This window comes from Nycticebus coucang, chromosome 3 (assembly GCF_027406575.1).
Source record: "Nycticebus coucang isolate mNycCou1 chromosome 3, mNycCou1.pri, whole genome shotgun sequence".
Classification (NCBI taxonomy): domain Eukaryota; kingdom Metazoa; phylum Chordata; class Mammalia; order Primates; family Lorisidae; genus Nycticebus; species Nycticebus coucang.
The window spans coordinates 27,420,623-27,426,622 of record NC_069782.1 but is presented as its reverse complement, the minus strand read 5'-3'; positions in this window follow the sequence as shown (position 1 = coordinate 27,426,622).

Below are 6,000 nucleotides of genomic sequence, written 5' to 3'. Positions count from 1 at the left end.
CTGGTGTCATCATAGTTCTCTGTATCCCCAAACTTCTGGGCTCAAGTGATCCTCTTACCTTAGCCTCCCAAATAGTTAGGATGACAGTCATGAGCCACTGTGCCCAGCTAATCATGATGCAGATCTGATACCCATGTCAATGTCATGAGAAGAGGAAGGAGGATTAGATAGGCACAGCTCTAAGAAAGTCTTGGCCAGGCCAAGGAACCACAGGGCAAAGATAGAGCACTTGAGTGGTGCCAAAGGAACAACGTAATAGACATAAATAAGAACATCTACTGAGACATACTAAGATGACTATTTTGATGTTTTCCCTTTATCTCTTCTTTTTTAAAAAACCAGGTTTAATTTGGATATGGAATAAGAAGTTTTGGGACATGAGGCTTGGGAGTCAAGACCAGCATGGAAAACAAGATGAGTTAACTTCCCAGGCTGCATAAGTGTTCACATTTCTGATTGAATTGCAGCTGGTTTCGTCTTTTGACCTCAAAAGCCATTTGGAAATTTGGGAGTAACTTCATAGCTTCTTTTAAATTTTGCTTTTGGTTGTCAAGAGGGATGACACTGGAACTTAACAGAAGTGGCTTTACTTGGTCTACAGTATCAATAATCTTATCACAGATCCACCCCTGTGGTTTCTCATTCAGACTCTGAGGGTCTCTCTTCATTGTTGACTTCATTTGCATTCATGGTTTTAGCATCCCAGCTAAGCATATTTTTAGTTGATGGTCTGGAACTCTTTGCCTAAGTTAAAAATGTTTCTCACATTTTTTATTAAAAAACATTCATATCACCATCAACTCATGGTTTATTAGTTTCTTTATATACTTGACCAGCAGCTGCTTCTCAATAGGCCAGCTTGGGAGGCTTTCTTTTGGCATTACTTTTATTTTGCACTTTAATTTTTGGAGGTGAACCAATGCCATTTTTAATTATTGCTGGAGATATTCTATCGAAGGATTCCTTTTTGGTTCTTTCATCTTCATCATCTGCTTCATCTTCTTCATAAATATCATTTCCTGATATTTCTGTAACTTCATAAGCATTTGCATCTATATGTCTTGTCTTCTTCATAACTTCTTTAATCCTATTTTTCCTTTCTAGTCTTTCCAGCAGGTTCTCTCTTAAACCTCCCATGTTCTGGGAGTGGCTCCTCTGTAATTTCCTCTGGACCTCTCTTCTTGAGGGAAAACTTAGACAAGGGGAATAATTGGGACAAACTACACCCCCTGTTATTCAGTTGGTCTCAGGACTACAACTGCTGCTCATCGTCCTCCTCTTCTACTACACATTTGAAATTCCGCTTTTCTTCAGCTATCATTTCCACAGGTCTTAGTAGTGGGTGTGACCCAAATACTCATTCCTGATGAGAAATGTTTATTTGTTGGTAATTATACCCATCTCACTCTGGGATTGCTGCACATGTCCTTCCACAGTTATAATTAAGCATCAAGAGGCTCCCAAGTGGATTGCCTAGGGTCCACATATTTTCCCTGCCCATTGTATAAGAGCAGCCATTCCTCTTTCTGTTGATCTAGGTTAGTTACCCCTACCAAGATGGGGACTTCTCTTCATGCCTGCCAGTGCCTGGACAGAAAGAGTCCAAAATGCCCAGACAGTAGCCAAGGTTTATAGTTCAATGGAATCCTTGTGTTCCCCAGCAAAAAATGCACCTGCTTTGGAGACCAGAACTTCTAAATCTTCAAAGCCCAGAGTTGTGAAAATAGGAAGCACAAAGTTCCCAGTGAGTCATTAGAACCTATATTAAGTGGAGCTATTTCTGCTTCCTTTGTTTTTCTGGACCCATGTATTCTTCTTGTTGGGAACAGTGCATTTAGAGTTTTTACTGTAGTTAGTGTATTTACTGCATCCTGAAGGATGGCACTGCGTCCTTACAGAATATTGACTCTGAACTGGCACTTCAGCTGCACCTTCAGAAGATTGCCCAGTGTGCTATCAGGCTGGATGGTGCCATATGTGGTACATACAACCAGTAGATCCCTTGGTCATGAGCTCACATCCATATTACCTTTACTATGAAATAGGTCTCCTATTTGGATAGTATGTTGACTTGGATCCCACACCCATGGATCAGGCCTTCTTTAAGACCCTGGATGGTGATATGGGCTGAGGCTCTGTTGGCAAGACCCATTGCCAAAACACATATTTATATCCCTGTGAGGATGAAATGCTGGCCACTCCAGAATGGAAAGGACCCAATGTTACTGACTTGCCTCCAAATGGCTGGCTTACTCTCCTCAAGTAATAGTGCTATATCAGGGACTTGGAGTTGGTCTCTGTTGCAAAAGTTCAGAAACAAGTTACTAGATTGGCCTTGGTAAGTGGAAGTTCATGCTGTAGACTCTATGTCTGCAAACAAGGCTATTCCATTCATGTACCATTGTGCCAGTTCTGGAGTGGGCTATGACAGAGCATGGCTAATGTCAACGGGTAGAATATTTTGTCTGAGTTGTTCAGTTTCTCTTCCATGGTGGATGCTTTCTGGTCGACGTGAACATGTGATACAAAAATCCTCCACTTTTGTGCTCCCTCTCGTATGTCCACCTACATACCTCTTCTCCAGACATCCTCTTCTGCAGTCTTCGGTCTTTTCCTTCAGGATCCTGAACACCTGGCCAAGCAATTGCCACTGCCCAAGGATCTGTATAAATTCACACCACAGATCACTTCTCCATCCTCTATAGAGGATGTCTCCACTCTACAAAGTGAACGACTAGATACACTGCTATAAGCTTTGCCCAGTAGGAAGACTTTCCCTCTCCCCTGCCTTTTAGGGCCACTGTTAAATGTGGCTGTGAAGAATAGCCATCTACTTTCAGCCTCTACCCAAATACCAAGCCAGCCCATTTAGAAATCAAGCTTGAGCTTTTTTCTCTTCCCTTGGGTGACTATGCACGACCCCCTCTATGGCCAGTGCATCCTAAGGAGGGTGTGTTGGTACAACCATGGTGGGTGTGTGGGTGCCAGGCAACTAGCTCATGCAGTTTATTCATGCCCTCTGTTCCTGTTGGGGTCTGATTCTGAATGCATTGCTTCTATATTCTGATAATATTCTGCTGGGCCATCAACTTCATGACAAAGTATGTCCAATAGGATTCAGCTCATGATGGTCACTTCTGGACACAGGGTAATTTGGTACCCCATGATCAAGCTTTCTGCCTCTAAGGGTCCAGCACACACAATTGCTATTTCTTGAAAGGAGTAAAATCTGTTGCAGATGGCATGGTCTTGCCCCAAGACCCAAGGCCTACATGGTGATCTTTGCTGTAAACTCGACACTAAGTGCCACAGAGCCCTTTGCTTCTCCAGGCTGTACGCACTCAGGCAACCTTCCATGTCACCTAGGAGATGAACCAGAGCAGTACTCCTCTAAGTGTCTGATTCGTTGCTTCCAGAACCCAAGGAGGCCCAGCAGGCATTGTGGTTCATTATAGCAGGAGATTTGAGACGCAGAAATTTGTCTTTTACTCCAGAGAGGATATCTCCACAAACCACTGACTATAGGACCTTGAAAAACTTTACAAAAGTGGCCGATCCTTGAATCTTCTTGGGATGTCTGTCATACCCACTGGATGCATGTGTCATATCAAGGCCTCTAACATTAAAGCCATCTTGTTCATCCTGCTCAGTTATTGTATTATTGATATATCAGTGAGATGTTCTGCAGGAGGTCCAGATAGTCCTTATCTATTCAGAATGTCTTATATAAGAGGGTGGAAAGATTAACATAGTCCTTGAAACTGGCAATAAATATTGTCTCCTCCAAAGTGAAGGTGAACTGTTTCTTATCCTCATTCTAATAGGAATATGAAAGAATATATTCTCAAAATCAATGTTCATAATTCATGTGCCTAAGACCTTATTAACCTCCCCTACCAATGATACCATAGCTTCAGATGAGATCACCACTACTTGGTTAAGCTCGCTATGATAGCCTATATTCGCTCTATAGGATCCAAACTGGTAGTACTTACCACTATTGCCCTTGGGACACAGTATCATTTTTTATTTTTTATATTTGCTGTGGTAGGGGACAATTTCAAAGAATTCCAGTTGATCTTACTCATTTATGATAGCTCTTATCTAAGAGTCCTAGGACTTAATACTTAAACTGCTAAGGATGTCTATTATAATTATACACTCAGGGACCAGTAGGTGGGTCAGCAGACCCAGTGAATTCACTGTGAGCAGGACTTTAGTTAGTACACTACTGCCACTCTCATAAGCCCCCTAACAGGAGGGCCATGATGATATTTGGGTCTCCAGTTATCAAAGTCAACTCAGTTCCTAGTTGCAAAAAATCTTAAAATGACTGGGTGTACCCCCTTTTCCCCAGAGTAAATGCCTAACTGAAGTAAACGTGCTAAGTCCTTTTGGGGAATGACAGGAGGGATCATTATACACTTGCTACAATATTCCAGAGTCTTCTTAGGAATCTAGATCTGAAAATTCACTCACATTCTGGAATTAAGCAACAGATTTTGACATTTTATTGAGATGACTGTCTTTAGCCTCCTGCCCCTCCATTCTTGCCACCTTCTGATTGTAGATATTAAGCAGCACTCTTAATTTCTGCCTATTTTGCCCCTAAAGTAGAACAACCAACTTGTCCTAGTTTTGTGTAAACTCCAAGAGAGGCCTCTGGTTCTCACATTTGAGCTTTAACTCTTTGTAAACATCCCTCAGTTTCTCATTTCCTCCCTATAGACCATCAATACAATTTTGTGATAACCAGCCAAATCCATTGTCCTTGCAAACACTGCTCTCCTGGGTACTTTTCAAAAGCCCAAATCATTATACAGGCAAGGCTCTTGTTCCCCACACTGGGATTTTTTTCCCCAGGCCACCTAGCATAAAAGCTACCTCTCGTTCATAGTGCTCAGTCATCATATTATTGATGTATCAATGAGATGTTCTACAGGAGGTCCAGATAGTCCCTTTCTGTTCATAATATATTACGTTAGAGAGTAGAAGGATTAATATAGTCCTTGAACAAAACGAAAGTGTCATTTTCAGCAACTGTGCCTCACTTCCGTTCAGAATGGACTCGTCCCTGCCAGTTGATTGGTGAGCGATAGACTCCCTGAACTGTCTTACCTTTTGCTGTCTGAGGTTACTCCCAATAGTAGCTGTTAGTTTAAGTCTTCCATAAAGCAGACATTAAAACAAAATTGGATTTTGAAGTGATTTGTTGGGGAAAATACCAGTGAACAATAAAGAGGAGAGAGAAAAGCAGTAGGAGGCAGAGCCTCCAGACTGACACCTATAAATGAAAAAAGGAAAGAACAGGAAGGAAGAGCCTCAGACTGCACGGCAGCTCTCTGAAAGAGGCCAATGGGGAGCCTCCAGAATAAAGATTGTCTCTTAGAGGAGTCCCATGTTGGGCGGGAATGTTCTGTTTTCACCATACTCAGTCATTGGCTGAGAACAACCTAGGAAGAGTGTGTCCTCAGCATGAATCCTACAGTGAATCTTGAAAGTATCGCACTAAGAGGCTGTCCAGACCGACCACATGTTCTCTCTTGAAGGGAGAGCTGAACAATACAATCCTATAGCTGCCACAATGACATCCTCACAAAATAATTTTCCCTATACCTCATGAATTTCATATTTCCAGACAGACCCTCATGTATGTTAAAGAAAAATAAAACTTTACCATTGTTAGGAATTATCTGTGTTTAAAAATCCAATCTATTTTAAGTTAAAACCTATTTTGTACAGTTTTAATATCAACTGAATTTTTCAGAAATACCATGTGAGTTAAGAGAAAATTGTAGGGCGGCGCCTGTGGCTAAAGGAGCAGGGCGCCAGTCCCATATGCCAGAGGTGGCGGGTTCAAACCCAGCCCCGGCCAAAAAAAAAAAATCACAAAAAAAATAAAAAAGAAAATTGTAGTTTGTGTTATTTGAACTTTACTAATTGTTTTTACCATTTTGAAAAATTACATTCAAATAATAGGGCAGCAACATGGCCTGATAT